Source organism: Macrobrachium nipponense, chromosome 24 (assembly GCF_015104395.2).
Source record: "Macrobrachium nipponense isolate FS-2020 chromosome 24, ASM1510439v2, whole genome shotgun sequence".
In the NCBI taxonomy this organism is placed as follows: domain Eukaryota; kingdom Metazoa; phylum Arthropoda; class Malacostraca; order Decapoda; family Palaemonidae; genus Macrobrachium; species Macrobrachium nipponense.
Genome location: NC_061091.1, coordinates 32,076,139 through 32,097,037, shown reverse-complemented (window position 1 = coordinate 32,097,037; position 20,899 = coordinate 32,076,139). Strand labels below are relative to the sequence as shown.

Genomic DNA, 20,899 nt, shown 5'->3' with positions numbered 1-20,899 from the left:
CTGTCAAATGATAAACAACGGAATGCGATTATACGAATACAAAGGTATCTAAAACCAGTGCTAGCCCTTATTCCATCCTGTTATGACCAAAAAATATTCCACCGCCAATTGTGTAGCATCATGCTTCAGCATCTCTTGTGTTTCCATAACTTCCAGGTGTCTTTCAGCACTTCACCCTCTACATTGCCGTCTTTACGTTCTCAACAGTGACTGCCACAAGCATCTTCACACTCACACTGACCCTCCCAATCCGGCGTCTTTCAGCTATGCTTCCCTGATGTCCCCCTCCTCATTCAAGAATATCAATCTTCGAAATATCCACTCCGTCGATCGACCAAAAGCTACATTCACTTCAGACAGCATCTGCCTGCTTGTATCTTTTATTCTGAGATCCATTTGTTCATTAACCTTTCCCTCTCTTTACCGAGAAGAAAATGCGTGAGTGATTGTCAGAGCCTATGACGTATTCACAGCATCAGCATCAAATGCACTATTAGAAAAATGCAGGGGTCACCATGGTCGATACTTGCGACAGCAAGAAAACAGAGAGAGAGAGAGAGAGAGAGAGAGAGAGAGAGAGAGAGAGAGAGAGAGTGGGTGGGTGGAGGCAGATAGCAGGCGTGGTTGGCGTAGTTGCACAAAAGAAAGAAAGAGAGAGAACTAAGCATTTCAGACTCACGATAACCAAGAATGCTAGGATGATGAATCGTCTGCAAACGGACCCCGTTTTTACGTAACGTCAAAATGGAGGCCGAGCACTTTGCAAAAGATTAACGAACAGTAGAAAATAAATAAAATCCAACGTTCTGAAAATCCATTAAACCACCATCGCTAGACGTTACGACGTGTTAACTTTAATATGGAAGAGGAACAGCAATAAAGTTGATAGAATACTGTAACTCGCAAGAATATGAGAGGTCAGCGAGAATGAGGACGTCACTATAAAATCCATAGTGTTCGAGCAACTCGAAAACGAAGGTGAATTGTGGAAGTGAGCTGTGATGGAGACGACGAAAGATCTGCAACACATCCCTGCAACATTCAAGATGTTTTACGGCAACGGATGGGGAAGATGTGCAAAAAGTCCCCAGACAGAAATGTTTCACGAAATAACAACATAAATTACACGAATCTCACGGGAAAAGATGTCAAATCTTGATTGAAAATATCCCTCATCTAAGAGCAATGTCTGATAAGATGGCCAAAAGAGCCAGGTGACATCCTTTCCTGAAATCCTTAAGAAGATCAAAAGGAAGCGATTCCTGAGAAAGAAGAAGAGAGGCAAAAATAGTGAGAGAGGAAAAAATCAGCCTTCATTGCAATCTCATAACATTTAGCACATTCGATTGTTCATTACATTTTGTATCCTCTGATATTCTGCTCTCATAGCAGACAAGTGAATTCCATTTTTCGTCCTGTTCATATGAAAAATGGACTTGTTATTCTAACAAAGGACGCCGCCTGCCCTCCTGCTTAATTGAAAGCACACGCTGTGTTTCGGCTCCCCTAACAACGACAAGATCAGGCCATAATCTTTCGATTCATCCTGGGGTAAAAATAGCCGAACCGCTGTTATATTCATTTCAAATGCATATCAGTGGTCAGGAGGACGAGGTTTGGGAAGGGTCGCCTGAACAATGGAACAAGGGGAGGCGCTGAGGGAGATCCCAAGATAAATAACCTAAGGATTTAAAAACCTTTGTGTGAATACAGTACCGCGGGCGAAAATGATATCGTCTTCAATGTGATCACTATGCCAACACAGTCATTACCTCGCTAGGTTTCGCCCACAACTGATTATTGTACTATAATGACGATCGCACACAGATTACGCGAGTATCATTATACATTACAAATAGCCCTTTCTATGGACCCAACTCACCTCCCTCTCTCTCTCTCTCTTTTTCCACCCTCGATCACACCCCCCCCCCCAACCTCTCACACACTAACCCACCGCACACACACACTCACGCACAATATGCATGTGTACAACTGTGTAGCTTTTCCCCCTACAGTCGTTAAAGACTGAAATCAAGATAGAACTGTAACCGAAAAAAACAAACAGTTTCTAAACAGGTGGGAAGTGGAAACAGGTAAGGTTTTGTTTGTTTAACCTTATAATATTCCCCCGTGTATCTCTACCTATTATATTTATTAGTAGTTTTAGGTAGAAATGTGCCCAGAAACAGTTGCTGGTTTTATTTATGTTGATACGAAGTGTGCTGTTAATATAAACCCACACACACACACACACACACACACACACACACACACACACATATATATAATTATAATATATATATTATATATATATATCTATATATATATATCATATATATATATATTATATGTATATATATATATATATATATATATACTATATATGTCTGTGTGTATGATTTAAATACACTTCCTGTTTTGTTTAGATGGAAATGGGGTCTAGACTCGTTTTCATCATTAATATTCACGTTGAGCAGACAGTCTTTTTAGAACTTGAGGTGGCTTGGTCATGAAGAGAAAATGGGTGAAGATGGGTTAAAGAAAAGTGTATATGGTCTTGCACTGTTTCTGGAAAGTAAATAAGAGCAGGTTATTTAAACGAGAGAGATGTACATTACACAAATTCCCAATTGGAGCCACCAGACCTTTCACCAGGCGGCCAATATCGTGTGCGTTCGAGCGTGTTTATAATGTGTGTGTTTATATATATATATATATATATATATATATATATATAACATATGTATGTAGTATGTATACGTACTACACAGAGACACACTATACATCATTATATATATATATATATATATATATATATATATATATATATATATATATATAAACATTATGTTTATACATATATGTGTATATGTATTAATATATACACTAATGTATGACATACATACACGAGTACATATCTATATACGTATGTGTATATATACGTATATATACTATATACCTGTCAAAAGCTGCATCCAGCCAGATGCATGTTGGGTGACATTTGCAATTCTCCAGAGTTAATATGGTGTAATACCTTTGTAGAGTGCGAGGTTATTGACATTCAGGCAACATTTTGTAGTTCATGATGTGATTTGCAACTGTGAAACCGCGAACCCAAGGCAACGAGAGGATCGTGAGTTCATGATGTGATTTGCAACTGTGAAACCGTGAATCCAAGAAAACGAGAGGATCGTGACCAAACACTTAAATACTTGAATATAAATGGGCATAATTATGCACCTTGAGATCCACGTCAGAAGTACGTGGATTAAAAACTGTATTTTTTCTCGAATTTGTCTAACTCTGTTATCGCGTAATTATGATATTTTTCGTAGCAATTTTCTGATCATAAGAACTGTGACATATGCTGCTTTGTTGTGTGGAGATGACCTCTACCATTTGGGGATGATGAGGCATTTGCAATTTGTGCCTGGATGAAAAACTGGTCTGCTTCCACTCATCACAAACGATTTTAACCGATCACAAGAATTCAATGGTAAAATATTATGCTCACAAATAATTTCAAAGGAAATAACACTTTAGTTTCATTTAATCCTGTGTTCTTTCCTACAATGTATGAATTAAATATACGTCTTTTACACAATTGCATTACTAAATATTCTAGTCGGTGTCAAACACATCCCTGTAGTGATGTTCATTAGACAGCATTCTGTTAAAAGCGTCGTAGAAACATTTCATTTCTGACACAGAAGATAACTTTTCACTCAGTAAGAACAGTTTTAGGCCATTACTTACTAGTTTTCAATGAAATGGACATAATTTGATGTTTATCCTCGGTATTCCCTGCTGTTGATGAAATATATAGGCAGACGATCTCTTCGAGTCTCGAGAGCTTTTTGCACCTTCCATTAGGTTAATTCTCAATGTTTTGAATTTCCAGATGAGGAAATCAATATAGATAGGAAATACAAGACTTGATAAATAACTCGAATGCTTCCTCTTTCTCCCTTCCCAATGATCTTTTAATTGAAGTGTGACTCACGTCTCGAAAGGCAATACTACAACTATCTCTCCTCCCGTTTTGCCTAATACAAAAAGCCTCTGCAAGCAAATCATTAAGACCCTTCTTTCACAGGGTATGAACGCTCAACTGTGGTTGTCACTCAGCTCCAAATGACTTAGGAAACGAGGAGCACCCTCTGCAGAAAGATATATATCTATATATATATATAATATATATATGTATATATATATATCAAATTAGTTACTACCAAGACCATAGATGAGTTGTGGGTTCATAACTGTCAGATCCTACATGATGGCGTGACAAGGCTATTTTGTGCAAAGACCCTGGCCCGCAGAAGTCAAGTTAACTTGAATTCTGCAAGCCAGGGCCTGCTGGCCATAATAACGTGCTTGAAGGCCAATCCTCTGCAGAGCCACATGAAAATCCCTGGTCATCAACCCACAGAGTAGCACTATAATTATGAGCAGTAACTCTCCCAACCTTCTCGGCTCGGCCAACACGGAATTAGAGGAATTTATTTCTGGTGATAGAAATTCATTTCTTGATATAATGTGGTTTGGATCCCTCAATAAGCTGTAGGTCCCGTTGCTAGGTGACCAATTGGTTCCTAGCCCCGTAAAAATATCTAACCCTTCGGGCCAGCCCTAGGAGAGCTGTTAATCAGCTCAGTGGCCTTGTGAAACTAAGATATACTAAGCTCTCTCAACCGTGGCTGTGATTCTTATGCACCTATAACTCGCACACTTAGTACCTGAACATCCGAATGTCCATATGGATATGAGCTAGCTGGGCTGCGTCTGTCCATCATGGCCAGCATTGACTCAAGTGAAATGCTATACTGGCTACTGACAGGCTCTCCTTCAGCAGACAATCAGAAACACCGACCCCAAGTTGCTCTGCAGCCCAACATTGCGAACGATAGTGACTTGAGGGTTCTACTGGAAGTTGTGGAAGGAGAATTCTCAAATCATCAATATGCCAAAGAATAACTAATGCTTAAAAGCCTAGTAGGCAAGTAGTTTGTCGTCATGGAAACGAAGTCTTGATTACAAGCCTTTACAAGTGAGGGTTTGTAAGTCAGAATTAATTTGTGCTGCATTTGCTTTGATGCTGTCCATCGCAAAATTATGATTATTTTGTGTAGTTAATATTACTTTAGGATAGTGAACGCATATAGTGTTTACATATAACTCATTGGAAAAGAGTAATTGTTAAATTCGCAGTGAGACATTTTTCGAAAATTCGCCTTTGAGATGGTGCGAGTGTTATTAGCTTAATGTACAATTTATGAAACCAATAGTTTCCAGCTCATGAACATTTGTGATCATGAAGTTTCATTACTTGTGTTTGTTTAGTAACCCACCTTCGATGAAGACAGCCTTGAAAGTGTCATTACGAATAATTACTGGAAGAATTGTGAAAACTGGGATAAAAAACTGTAATCGTATATTATACAGTGGTATAAAAGACAAGGACACTAAGAACTGTGTTAATCCAATTGGAAGAATATTGATGATAAGAGACGACTTTCTAAATGATTAACATAAAAAACAGGACACTGATACTTAGTGACTCTTAAAGTATTACGTTTTAGAAGTACACTGAAAATAATGTACAACCTGTAGTAATGGTCAATTGAGTGTTCTATTATGGAACTGAATATTTTAATTAGCAATTACCCAAACTCACACTTGATTACTCACTTCCAATATGCATATGATTATTTATTTTCATTAATCACAGTTTTATTGTTACTTTTTTATTCTGATTTTTCAATCATTCTTCCTCTATTTTGTAGCAGTTGCAGATTATTTAATTGAATTTCTATCTTACTTTTCTATTAATTCCAAATAATAGAAGTTGTATTTTATGCGATCTTTTTTCCTTTTTGAATGCTGGTGTTGAAAATACTGTTTTTACATTTAATCTAGGTTTCCAGGTTCCCAAAGTGAAATTATATGGAAAAAAAGTGAAATGAAATAATGAGTTTGAGTAAAAACTGCCGAGTTGTTACAGAGAGTTGAACTAATCTGAACATATACGAAGGTGATTGAGAAACGAATAAAAAATATTCTCGCATCTGGAATATTGTGGAGTTTTTTTTTTCATTAAAGGAAGAAGTTTTCTAGGTTGAAATGATCCTGAACAAAACAAACTCTTTCCATTTACATCTCCAGCACTCTTTTCGAAATCTGAAAGGCAATTCGAATGAAGGTTTTGTTTCCTGCACTTCCTGAATCTCGGGATTAGTCTGGAACTTGCAGTCGTTATTTACACCAATCTTCATCGTCACTTTTCACCAGTGTACCTCAAGCGTCCAGCCTCCCTCCCAGAGACCTTGAGCAGAATTCTCTTCCGGTCTGCAACTTGAATCTTAAGTCCCGATATGCATACACAATGCACTTCAGTTTAAAACTACTCCGATTTCATGCAAAGTTGCCATTTAATTAAATGACTTTAACCACCACCTGCCATAGCATGTTCAACGAATGTTTCTTAAGCATATCCAAAGTTTATTGCGCCACAGTCAACTACAATTAAACCGCCATTTCGTTTTTATTAATCTAAGCTTATGTGAATACCAAACGCACCCACAGGCCACTCACGACCCTTGAAATAAAAATATTTTGTACCTCTATAAAAAAAATAATTCTGGGTTATTAAACAGAAATGACAATTGTGCCTACAGAGAGGGAATAGCTTTGTGTCTCTTGCACAATTTGTCAATACAGGATTTGATTGGCGGGTGTCTGCCAATCACAAGGCTTGCTCGGAGATTGGTTTCCAATATTCGAAGTCTGGAAGCACACCTAACAGAGAGAATGAGAGAGCAGGCCCAATAGATTCGCTTTTTAATGAGAGGTGAAAATAGGAGCGAGACGACAACGAAGCTGGAAGAAACCAAAGTGAACAGATCAGAAGCAAAGGAAGCCATAGTTTTTGGCCTGAGAGCGACGTGCAGTGCACATTGAGGCCAGAAGCCCCGACGAACCTCTTTATTCTTGCAAACTGAAGACGAGGTAGTAATAATGAATGCAAAAAGGCGAATGAACATTACTCGATTCAGTGACAGTTTATTTCCTTCTAATACCAAAATCTGGAATTTTCTTCCTCCTTCTGTGATCTTGATCTCATAAAGCCTCTTCATTCGAATTTCAGTTCTGTGGTTTTTTTCGTTGTTGCTCCCACCCTTCTCCCTTGTCCTCACTCTTTTCTTTAGGCCTGGGCTATTAAAGGGCTCTTAGCTCTTAAAAAAAACTATTATATTTTGACCAGAGGCCAAATGCCAGGACCTATGAGGTCATTCTGCGCTGAAAAGAAAATTGAGAGTAACGGAGGTCTGAAAGTTTTCATAGGAAGAAAACCTAGCAGCTACGTTAAGAAACAATTGTCAGGAATGGGTGGGTGGAAAGTAAGATAGAAGAAAGAGAATATGTACGGAGGTACAGTCAATGGAATGAAAAGGGTTGCAGCCAGGGGCCGAAGGGAAGCTGCAAAGAACCTTTGGTAATATCTAGAATGGAGGAACACAAATCGTTCGTTCACGGGAACACCAAATTCTTCTGAAAGGCTTATATCGCTCTTACTCTCTCTCTCTCTCTCTCTCTCTCTTATCTTACACCTACAGTCTCCCCGAAGTGTATTCGTCATTCTCTTAGCACACTGTCACCCAAATCCCTTTATCAGTTATTAACCAGCGAGGCGTTACACAACTCTTCCTACGCAACGGAATGAATGTCAGCTCAGATGCAGTAAGCGCCGAGAAAATCTTTCTTATCAGCCTACGTTTCTCGCTCTTCAGATCCCGTTCTGGGAGTAAAACACTCTAGTTTCTTCCTCATACGTTTCTCTTTTCTGTGGCAGCTCTACGGAACTGGCATCTTTTCGTTTGTCTCTTCACTATTCAGATAGAATTCTGAATAACATGTCTATGTATCTCGTTTGCTTTGCATTACATCTTGGAACGACATACAAAACACGTTCCTTTCTCCTCAAAAAATAAATAACGAAAATAAATGTGAGGAACTTTTGTAATCATTCGCCGTTATTCACTTACATTTTTTTTTACTCAGTTCCATTTCCACTGTATAGGAGTTTTGCATTAAATGAATGCCTGTTTAACGAATGACTTCAGCAGTAGCTTGATTTGTATTGCATATCTAAACCCTTGATTTATCCACACGCTGGCTTTGACGTAATTTTTACTGTTCTTTGTTTGATAAAATTTCCGATTCATATAGAGGAAGATACACACACACACACACACACACACACACACACACACACACATATATATATATATATATATATATATATATATATATATATATATATATATGTGTGTGTGTGTGTGTGTGTGTGTGTGTGTGTGCGTGTGTGTGTATACGCAAGCGTGCATAAATATACAGGCTCTCTTTACTTTTTTATTGTTGATTGCGAAGACACTAAATCAAATTTCTGCCCATACTTTTACAAACTCTCAGCTTCTAATTCTCCACAGACAGCGCATGTAGTGATGGCCTTTTAGAACCATGCACAAGCACGACCCCCCTTTGACGTCCCAATCGGCGGCCAGTAGACATGAAAAGTAGACAGGAGAGTAATAATAGTTCCCCTTAAAAGAGCATTCGTTAGTTATACAATTTCCCTCTGTGGGAGTATCAATCACATCTTTCACGTTTCATTTTTGAAAAGAATTTTTTATGGCATTCTCGACATTTTACAATGCTAGCTGTACACCCAGCTGCGCCTCATTGATTGAAAGACTGCTGTCAACTGGCCTCGCAACGGCTATGGCCGTTTCAAATGGGAATAAACTGGACTAAAAGGGGACATCAATAAAGGATTTTAAAAAATGGCAAGTCATCATGCCTCTGATGTGAAAGGAAACTGATAAAAATAAGTCAACAGTGTGTGTGTGTGTGTGTGTGTGTGATTAACGACATCTAGGTTGTCAAGCCGATCACTGGGACACCTTCGGCCTTTCAGCTCTTGGGAGAGTAAAAAAAAAAAAATAAATAAATAAATAAATAAATAAAAACAAGGATATGAATGCAAGGATCTTTTAAGGTGGAACTGGGAGAAACCCACATAGCTGCACATAGAAATTATACAGTTAGAGACGTAGACAAGCAATACTGAAGAAAAGCAGGAATGGATATGAATTTAAAGACTGCATCTAGAGGCCGAAGGGACGCTACAAGCATCTTTTAGTAATACCTATAGTGCACCCCGTGAGGTTCACTGACGGCACTATCCCCCTACTGAGAATCGGCCAATAAAAGTCAACAGTCCAGTAGGCTAAACATCCTTCAGAGCCAACCTTCTAAAAAATAAATTAATTTAAAAAAGTACATCTTGGTTTAACCAGACCACTGAGCTGATTAACAGCTCTCCTATAGGGCTGGCCCGAAGGATTACATATTGCTACGTGGCTAGGAACCAATTGGCTACCTAGATACGGGACCCTACAGCTTATTGTGGGATCTGAACCATATAATATGGAGAAATGAATTTCTAATTACAAGGCTAACTCTATATATGGCCAATGTGGAGGCCTTAGGCTAGGAATTCAGTCCCTCGTTGGAAGAGTGGTTTTCGCGCTCGACTACCAATCCGGTGGTCCGAAGTTCGATTCTCGGCTCGGCCAACGGGGAATCTGAGGAATTTATTTCTGGTGATAGAAATTAATTTCTCGATTTATATAATGTGGTTCGGATTCCACAATAAACTGTAGGCCCCGTTGCTAGGTAACAAATTGGTTCCCATCCACGTAAAAATATCTAACCCTTCGGGCCAGCCCTAGGAGAGCTGTTAATCAGCTCAGTGGTCTGGTAAAACTAAGACACCTAACTTTTAGGCTAGGAATTACCTGGTGACCTGATTCTGGAGAGAGAGAGAGAGAGAGAGAGAGAGAGAGAGAGAGAGAGAGAGAGAGGATACGTGTTCGCATGAGAAGGATTAGACACGCACAAATCAACATGAGGCTTTCAGTAAGCAACACAGCTCCTGCCCATTTGTATAGTCGTGTGTAGAGACTTTTCATTTTGTGTGTGTACGTAAGTACGTGTTGTCAATTACACAAAATGAACTTTATTGTCATAAACTGTCGTATTTTCCTTGTTCATTCATTCATTCATTCGCTTGAGTTATCCTATTTCGCTCGGTTTGCGCGTTACATGATTCCTAGAGTGCTTTCTAAACCGTATGTAATATTAATTTTCATTGAATCATAATTCTATCTGTTCGATATGTATTCAGAGCAATGAGACGCATTCAAGGTGCAATTGCTTTTTTTTTAGGAAATACAATGAATTATATTGCATTGCTGGTTGCCGTAACTTGGACTCTGCTGACTGCTGTTGAGTGTTGATCAAAGAGATCCCTGTGTTACGTATACAGTAGCGAAGGATCATTACGCCTGACGTTCCACCGGCATATCTGCGGAGGGATTTGTCTTCGATTCATTCACTCTTGAGGCTTTCAGCACGATCTGCCGGTCTTTGCAAGATCCACGGTGAGAATGAACGAATCGCAAAGAGTAGTCATTAATTTTTTTTTTTTCATTATTTTAGTTATCGCTAGTCTTTGTAAAACAAAAATACATTTGGTGAATATAAATGTCTGCACATTTTGACATATGACGTCTATGTAATAATAATAATAATAATAATAATAATAATAATAATAATAATAATAATAATAATGCACCGAAGCTTTTCGGCGCTATGGAGTTTTCTGTCCGGTGGTGGCGTCAGCCACTGCCCCTAAAACTCTTAGCCGCGGCCCATGAAACTCAGCCACGGTCCCGTGGTGGCCTATGTTGTTGGTACCTACGGATAGCGCTGCCAGAAGTATGATCGTGGCTAACTCTAACCTTAAATAAAATATAAACTACTGAGGCTAGATGGCTGCAATTTGGTACGTTTGATGATTAGAGGGTGGATGATGACCAATTTGCAGCGTTTCTAGCATTAGTAGGTTTTAAGACCTGAGGGCGGACGGAAAGACAAACCTAGCACATCGTTTTCTTTTACAGAAAACTAACAGTTACTATAAAAATTAGTCTTCAAATAAGCATCCTTACCGCTTGGAATTGTTCAACCTCACCCTAGATTTAATTCAGCCACTGCAAAGCAATGACCCTTGTTTGTCCATCGAATTGGCCTCTTTGTACTTTAAAAACAAAAATCAAACTAAGAATCGATCGTGAAATTATCTAAGTCTCGATCGGCGCGAGGAACTGCTAAGCCACTTATTGTACTACCCAATAAGAATAAAGAACCGTTCGATTGATTATCACAACTGGCGTGACAACATTCATGGTCGAGCACGCGAACTCCGCCGGGATTCTTACTTGCATCAAAACAGTTATATAAAGTCCCCGATTTCCTTAAGAAAGTGTTAGAGAAACAATATTCTCCTATCCGTTCAATCACAATTCTCCCGCCCATAACGCCCAGAAGCTAACGATGTAAGAGCAACGCCGGCGAAACACATTCGAGCCATTATCGAAGAAAACTGGAGAGAGAGAGAGAGAGAGAGAGAGAGACGAGAGAGTAGGAGAGAAGAGACTCAGGAGAGAGAGAGAGAGAGAGAGAGAGAGAGAGAGAGAGAATTATTCAGAGGTTACCTGGCGCTCTTCTTACCAGTTAATTAGGATTCGGGGTTACCTCATAAATTGCCGCCAGAGCAAAATCCCGTATTGAGTGAACACCCGCCTTAACAGCTTCAGTCCCCGTCCAGCTGTTTCATCATTCTCTCTCGCAGGAATATTCTAAGTCCCTGCCCTACAATTTATAGCTACAAGAGAATATCGTTGCTGCTGTGATGATAATACCCTGATAAAACTTTTGAACTTTTATCCATTTCGTCATTGCCTTAATTCAAACAATGAAACATGTCATTATTATTATTATATACAAGATCTCGTATAAAATCAACATCACTCATGCTACCATTCTGTTTAACAAACATTCTAAAAGAGAGTCTACTCCCTTCATATTATTATCATCATTATTATTACGAGCTTGATGGCGTACGCTACGCTGCTCTGGAACCCGGCGCTCCTGTCATGTCTCCCCTATTCTCCCCATTCCTAACCTACCCTGCCCAAGCTGGGCTGGACAAACAGATTTGCAGGAGGAGGTTGGATGTGTCATATTTCCCTTACTCTCTCTATTCCCTACCTACCCCGGCCCCACCAGGGGCGGACAAACAAGAAAGACCCTCTCGGATTTTATTATTATTATTATTATTATTATTATTATTATTATTATTATTATTATTATTATTATTATTATTAAGACGTCAGCTGGAAATCAAGCAAGATAATGGCTACAATCTCTTGGGATCGATCAGGGGAAGATATAAAGAAGTGTCGTCTGTTACGAGAAACAGCCGCTTAAAAAATAGAGACTGCTATACCAGGATTCATTAGTTCTTGATGCTAAAGAATCGCATTTCGGTCTGCCCCTCTTGTTCTACTGACATCGTTTCCTCAATTTTCAGTTGCTTTCAAATCGATGTTTATGTTTTTTTCTTTATTTGGCGCCTCAACCGCTTGAGCGCTTGCTTAGGCATTTAGTGGCCATCTTGAATGTGATTAATTGGAGCAATAATAATAATAATAATAATTATTACATTAATATTATTATTATTATTATTATTATTATTATTATTATTATTATTATTATCATAGATAACTTAATTTACCGTTCTATCCATCCCTTTTATCATTAATATTAACTATACGTCCAAGTTAACCAGAGTCAGACTATACTGTCACGAATCGAACCTGTATCAAAATGACTGACAATGGCTGATAATCCCCAGTCCAAGACAATGTTATCCGTATGATCATTATTTTCCCCACAGTCATTTGCAGCAGTTATCTTGAGAAGAAAAAAAGCCAGTTCTAGAATGTTACTTTTGCGCAATCAGTTGGGATTAAGCCGCTGGAGAAACAATCGACTCGAATAAAAATTAGACTCAAATATTCTGGGAGCAGCTATGTCCCAAAATACCAAACACTGGACAACATGGTGGCCATCCCTGACCTACCTCCAGCGTTTTTAAAGCGTGATGTGTTGAGTACGGACCTTATATTCGAAGATCATATAATCATTTTCACTGCTCTCTTCCTCCTCCTATTGGTAACTCAGGACTCGTTGTCTCCGCTGACGCTCGCGCCAGGCTCCTAAAGTGTGTTGGTAGCCAGTACTTATGCCCATATAGATGGCGGCCTCTGAGTTTCTTCCAGAACACAAGAAGAAGACGAAGATAAAGAAGAAGAAACTATTTTTGGTGCAAGATGGCGTCGCTGCAATACGATTTTCGGTGCGGTTCTGTGCGACCTTTGGTCTTACCGATTCCCCTTAATGGTGGGGTCAAGATTTTTTTTTTTCTCTAGAATATGCAAACCGACTCTGCAAGGTTTCTGAAAACCTATCATTTATTATTATTCAGGAGATGACCCCTATTCATATGAAACACGCCAACAGAGGCCAATGACTTGAATTTTAAGCTTGCAAAGAACAAGGTGATCATGAGGAAGTAGTACCACGACTATTGCAAGATGCGGCCATAGGATGCATTTCCATGACCACTTAAAGTGAACTGTATTGTATATAGTTTTTTTTTTTTTTTTTTTTTTTTTTTTTTTTTTTTTTTTTTTTACTAATATTGATCATCATCCCATATAAAGTTATATTTCAAAAGTTAATGTATGGAAGCAGACAGCCTTGGAATGAACGCATATTGAATGAAATATTGGTATAAACGATCAATTTTCGGCCATATGCAATTACAAATATAAGTGCAACACGTGTGTTTAAGCTTGAATAAATCACCCACACACACACACACACACACACACACATATATATATATATATATATATATATATTATATATATATGTGTGTGTGTGTGTGTGTGTGTCGGTGTGTGTTTGGGTGGGTTGTGCATCGAATAAAAGGGGATATAGATGTCAATATACTACACCGGTAAAGTGAAGAAAATTAATTACTACACATGCAAAATATTTTTATAACTAGAGGCCACTAAAACTAATCCACTCCGGCATAGAAACTCTCACGAAAGCTATCATGTCGCTAAAGTTTTACACTCTCTCTCTCTCTCTCTCTCTCTCTCTCTCTCTCTCTCTCTCTCTCTCTCTCTCTCTTCGCCAAATCTCTGACGTCCTTCTCCTTGAGGTTATTTAAAGTTTTTCTATTTTACAGAATAAATCAAAGCTAATTCTGATAATTGACACAGCCAACACTCTAATTTAGAAATACATCACCTATCTGCTTACACAGAAGCGATGCAGTTATGAACCTACATTTTTAAGACGGGAAATATAAACCTTTTCGTTAGATGATGCATGGGGGTCCTCTCGTGCAAAATTCGGCAAAAACGACCTCCGAAACGAGTTGGAATACGAGCACTATTCTCTTCTGTTCATACACCGTTATCAGCACACGAATTTTCACGGCACCAAATGATTAGCAAGTTACGACCGCACAGCACTTGCCACCGACTGCTAAGGAACGATAGAACTAAAGTCCCTTTTTCGAAGCTATTTGCGACTTTCCACTTATTCTATATCATTTACAGCACAGCAAATGTCTTCCTTTTCCAAATTCCCAATGATGTATGCACTGCAGTTCGTGTTACAAGCTCAAATACTTCTTAAATCCTCGCTAGGCTGCTACAGTTCACCCGTAAAACACCCGAACAACAGGCATGGACTCTATCACAGTGCCATCTGTTGCCCATCGTAAGATGTAAGAATGCGCTGTTACATTTGACTCTTTCTGTCGCTATTTTTAGTCACTTTCGTTAAATTAATGACAACCAGTATTCTTTCGAATTGAAATCGACTCACAAAAATATATATATAGAAAACGTTGTGCTTCGTGCAAGAATCGGCGATTCACTTTTGTTTCTATTCTCACTTTAAGGTATGAATCATCCTTATTAGAGTGGATGTACCTGTGCTTTCAAAGTGCATTCGAGTGGTGATTTACGTGGGCACCGGACGGAAAATATGAAGAATTCCTGCATTTACGCTTGATAAACTGCATCTCGGTGTCAACTTACCGACGCATGCATCGCGAACTATGGAAACCAAGATGGAAATCGCCGAGTAAATCCAATTGTGTCACAGTATAGCCAAGCACTGTCTCTTCTCTTTCTCTCTGTCTCTCTCTTGTCGCCCGTGGCGACATTCGGAAATGATTTGGGAATCGTGATTGTTGCCAGAATATTTCGTCTATTTACCAGCCCCTTGCGATGGACGTGTGATAGGTTTAATATATCAGTGTTGGTAACTCAATTTACTCCTACCTTCCGGTAGGCGGCGAGTCGCTTAGTATCACCTTTAATTTGAGCTATATTTCACATTCGCTTTGACTATACCTCTGGCGTTTTAATAAAAAAAAAAGCTCTTTGAGCTGTAGTTGCTCCATATTTGAAAAATATCAACACTAAGGGTACCTTTAAAAAAGAAAAAAAACTTAACAGTGGTCGGGGGTTGGGTGAGGGGAGGGGAGGGGAAGTTTCGGCCGAAACAATACGGTAAGTCGCGATCTGTTTGTGGAACAATCAATCGTTGTACATTAACATTATCAAAAAGACGTGGCTGATAACAGCGTAATCGTAATCTATGATAAAGACGAAGATTACTACATCTGTACCGCTGGGTCCTGGCGTCGCGCGTAGCTTGTTTGTCGATATAAAAGGCTGCTTGCTATGACTGCAAGGGATTTCGGGCTTCATTTAGACTGTTGCTGCTCGCACCAGGTTACCGCGGTTCGTTGCAAGCAGGATTTAATAGAGTACAGGGTGAGACTGACCCATCGTTATTGCGCATATTTGTGACGTCATTGGTAGGTGGCCATAAAAGAAAACCAAGAAAACAAATAAATTAAGGGTCACTATGGGAATTGTTTGCCCACACCCATTCTCTATCTCTTTCACGATCTTGTGTGAGAGAGGTCCCTGTTAATATCCAGGTACTGGAAGATAGTTTCCTTGTTCTTCACTCTGGTGGGGTCAAATACTGACTGATGACTTTTTTTTTTTTTTTCATCTGAACCTCAGTCGATCAGCCACGTGACGTCATGTGCGAGATTGTCCTATTTTGGTCAGAAGCGGTCTAACCCTATTAATCCTGGTTGCAAGATGCCTGGGGTTTTTCGAGACAAGGACACCGATGCTGTGGTGAACCTTCCTATTTTATCTACCCAACTGATGCAAGACCATTTCATCAAAAACGAAAGAATCACGCTATCAAAAAATACATGATTTAAAATCCCAATTCACGTCAACAGAAAATTAACATTGAGATTAGAATTTTGAAATGGGTAATTGAAAGTACATACACAGTATTTTTTCATTTGACAACCCTTTTCTAGAGGCGCTATATTTCTTAGCCGTTCCGCTCAATCCCACCTTTGGCTCTCCCCGGCAACCCCCTCCCCCATTCGCCTCCGCAAGTAAAGATAAAAATAAGGTGGCTGTGGAACAATAATATCTGTATCACTCCGTCTAATCAACTACTGAAGAGAAAAAAAAAACTGTCATTTAGAAATACCGTTTTTCTTTTCGATAATACCACACGTCATTTAAACGCTACATTGATGCCTGCAATCGCTACGCGGACAGGTTACATAGGCAAATTAATAAAAAAAATAAATTAAAAAAAGTCAACAACCTAAAAAAAGAAACGTCCATATACCTTATATAGAAAAAGGACACTTGAGAGGGTTCTTGATCTCAGGAAGCAGCTAAAATGTGCCAAACCAATGGGACCTAGGACGTACCTCTTGGGGATTTCGCTTCCGCACATCGTCCTGGAGTCTAGGACCTAGACTATGGCTGCTTTGGGTCTATCAGTTGGCTGCCATAAGCGCTCAGGTTGGTGTTTCAAGTAACACCAAACGGCTAGAAATAAATTAAAGGGACCAATAAGGATAAATGATTACTACATTGTTTCACAGGTTATAGAGAGAAAAATAGTCCGTGGATTTGTGGCAATACATTTTTGCATAAAACAAACGAACAAAAACAGTTAAAGTAGACAGGGTGACTAACAAACCAAAGGATAAGCATGAGATAACATGCTAGGATGTTACCCAGGATAACTTTTGTTGTCAAAGGACCTTCCTATCCCTGTCTTATATATAGATTTTTTCATTTTTGCATTATGCCAAGAACTGGGGCAACTAAGGCCATTCAGCGCTGAAACGGAAATGAACAGTAAAAGGTTTGAAAGGTGTTACAGTTGCACTATGAAACAATTGTTAGGAGAGAGTTGACAGTAAAAAGGAAGAAAGAGCATATGAACGGAGGTACAGTAAAAGAATGCCTACATTGCACCGAATGAGGTGCACTGACGGCCCTACCCTCCTACGGGGTCCTATCCTTGTCATACATATTTAGTGACTGAAATTGGGCCAACTTCTTAACGACGTTAGTCAAGCCCCTTTTGAGCAGGGCAGGTATATCCCTGAGACAGTAGGTCCTTTAGTAACATATCGTACCGCAAAGCCATCCGTAAAACTTAGCACACACGCTAAGGAGAAGAATGAGGTCCAGTAAGCCCTACCAGGCTGCTGTTCCAAGTCAGCCTAAAAGAGGTGTGAGAGAAGCAGGTAATTTTGAACGTATTTCGTAGCCCTGCGGAATTCTAACCCTTTGGCTTTGTAAACCTAGTGATCTTGAGTGGTTGGTTATCTTCTATATACTGATCGAGAATTACATTGTAAATAACAGGGAGAGAGACGCTAACCTAAGCCATCTTTCTCTCTCCCTCACACATACACACACACACACACACACTCACACACACAGAGAGAGAGAGAGAGAGAGCGAGCTTCCATGGCAATACCAGCGCTATTAAGAATATTGCCGCGTTAATGACCGTTGTCGTTTGACTACCAGTTTGCGATAATCTCGGCCATTCAATAAGCGTAATGCACTTAAAGAGGAAAACCCTACATATATCGGCATTGGATGTTGTCACACCAGTTTGATAAAACAGTTTTTCTTAATATTATGGAAACCGGGTTGACCTAATTATCTCAACCAAAGGTGATGACGTAGTGTCTTTCCTTGGTCACAATTATATTATTAATATCAAAGGAAGAAAGCATTTGCCCACAAAATGCATATTGCAAGCAATAACTAGCGCCTGAGGAGACAAGTTTCCATAAACAAAGGATTAATTAAAACAAAACAGAATATAATATTTATGCCAAGCGCTGTGACCTATAAGGTCATTCAGCGCCGAGTCTGGCTTTTGGCAGTAAGAAGGTTGGAAAGGTGTAACAGGAGGAAAAACTTGCAGTTACACTATGAAACTATTATTAGAGGGGTGGAGAGTCAGATGGAAGCCAATATGAACGGAGGTATAGTAAAAGGAATGAAAGAGGTTGCAGCCAGGGGCCGGAGGGACGCTGAAAGACCCTTAAGTAATATCTGCATGACCAGTTTCTATTAAAGCATCTTTAATAGTAGTCTTTATTTTATTTTTACTTTTCCCAGGGTTGTGTCTTTCTATAATGTTTAATTATTTCTATTTAAATTATTGTTGTTAGAGAAACATTTTTTCCCATTTTTAGGTCAGAGTAATGATAGGATTTTGTTTTAAAAAAATGTAAGAAGACAGACAAATCGAAATTTATCCATGTCGATCGCGTGCCATCGGTCAGTCTACTCCATAGGTGGATCCTCTGCTGGTTACCGTTCGTCTGCTAAGGCATAGATAGTGCTTTATGTTAGGTTATGTCAGTTAGGCTGTTAGGCTATGTTAGGTTAAGACGTATGTGGGCTGACTAGGAAAAACAACTGGCGATGGATACATGGACTTATCTATCATCCCTGGAAAACTCTACATCGTGAAATCTATGAATAGGTTATAAAGTTGGGTGTACAACGAATATTTAAGGAAGTGGACATCAAGTTTTTCTTTTTGTTTAATTATTCAGCTGAAACTTCTTATGGACAGAGGACACCAAAGGGAATTCATCCTGTAAAGCATGACAAGTTATAGGAAAAAGAGATAAATGAATATGAGTGAATAGAAAACAAAACCTATACACCTGAATTCAAAAGTTAATAGAAACCAGGAATTAATTCGCGCCATGCTCAAACATTTGAAGATTAAAAGATCCCACAACAACATTAGGTAAAACTATTCCACATTTTAGTTGTAGCCAAGTTCATCACTTTGGATTACAACCGCATTAGTTACAGAAACAACTGACGGTAATTCTATAATCCAACCTGGTCTTTTTCATCGGGCTCCTAAACTACATTTCATTATTGTTACACAACTGAATAATATAACTAAACAAATTAACCAGTGATGGCTAGGGCACAGCCTGAGAGGGCCAAACACAAAATATTTCACTCGACATCATTTACTTACCATAATGTAATTACAAAACTTCAAGTCTCCTGCTCCCTGAGCACTTTCTGTTGTTTTTTTTATGTTACATTTCTTCTTCCTTTTTTGCTGTTCCTGTGCCGTAGCATGAGTAGCTACTGATAGCTACTTTTTGTTTAATGTTCAGAAAAGCTGGATGATGAAAAGTAGACTTGCTTTCTGTCATCCTCAACAACTGTCTTTGCAGGACTGCCAGAGCCGTATATAGAGATCACCTATACAGCTAGAAACTGCCCGACTTAGGAACCGATAGCCAGCTCGGAAGAACAAACTTGGGGTTGCTAGAAGAAGTAAATAGGTAGCGTGTTAAAATTTGCATTCAACTTGTAGGAAAAAAGATAGACTTGAAAGAAGATATGGGCACCTACTAGAATGAAGTGAGAGAGCCGCCTTGGCGTCCTCTTGTAGCCTTGTGTACAGCGGTACATTTCTCCTAATCTCATCGCTTTCTGTCCACAGTCGCTTCCTCTTCTCTTCAGGAACGAAAAGACAGCCGGACCAAGGTAGCATCTGCTTCCATAAGTCAGACATGAAATTTTAAGTGAATACCATAAACAATCCAATGAACAAAGCCTCAAAGGAACAAAACACATACACCAAAAACTGCAGGGATACTATTGTTATCAACACGAATCAAAGAATAAGGTCAAATGTTCCAACCCAACTATCTATTCAAACCTTACGTATATGCAACCAAAGACAACGCACGGTAGTCTTCGTGTGCAGCTGTGTAAACAACATGATTAATCGTCAAAACCTCTAAACGTATATTTAACCCGGCTTTTCACTCATAACGAATGAATGTCTTTGTGACTTCCAAAGGTTTTGAGTTGAAAGATCTGTTTGACTTCTACGAAAATGAATTGATAAAAACGAGAGAGAAGAGAGAGAGAGAGAGAGAGAGAGAGAGAGAGAGAGAGAGAGTGGAACACGTGTCCTTAACATTTTCCAAAATACTGAATCACCTACACAATTCATATTTTTATTTGATTCTGATGAACGCCTTGGTTGAACAAAACAATGATACCGCCAGCCATCTACCTTACCTTTTTTTTTTAATTCCATTTTAGGAGCTGTTGATGCTATCTCGGCATCGGTAACATAGAAAAAAAAAACATTCAACTCGGACTTTCTCGGAAATAGACCTATCAAACTGTCAGCTGAATTCACTTTATATATCAAGACCAAAGCCAAAAATTCAGACGAAGATCTTTTTCAAATCACTTAAGGTACCCACCTTTAAGAGCATCCTGTAAAAATCATATCTGGTGAAGACGTGTGGGTGGCTTCGGTTTCTCTCTCTCTCTCTCTCTGTTGTAGATGATGCAAAGTAAAATCTTTATAATGAATAAAACGAAAATGCGCGATGTGTGTGTGTGTGTGCAGTTTATCTTTAACATTCCCTGTAATGACCGCGAAAAAAATTAGCAGTCTCATAAACAAGTCCATTATAATC

The 20,899-nt window shown here is 39.0% G+C and overlaps 2 protein-coding genes across 4 annotated transcripts in view; both read right to left on the bottom strand.

Annotated features, from left to right (window-relative positions):
- LOC135205556 (uncharacterized) overlaps positions 1-15,243 on the bottom strand; it is a 34,416-nt gene extending 19,173 nt beyond the window's left edge. Inside the window, exon 1 of one of the 3 annotated variants that reach the window (XM_064236320.1) lies at positions 15,093-15,243. The gene's annotated coding sequence lies outside the window, so the exon portion shown is untranslated. The other 2 variants (XM_064236319.1, XM_064236321.1) reach the window with 2 other exon arrangements.
- Positions 1-20,899, bottom strand: part of LOC135205557 (uncharacterized) — a 183,411-nt gene that overhangs the window by 64,800 nt on the left and 97,712 nt on the right. The window lies entirely within an intron of this gene.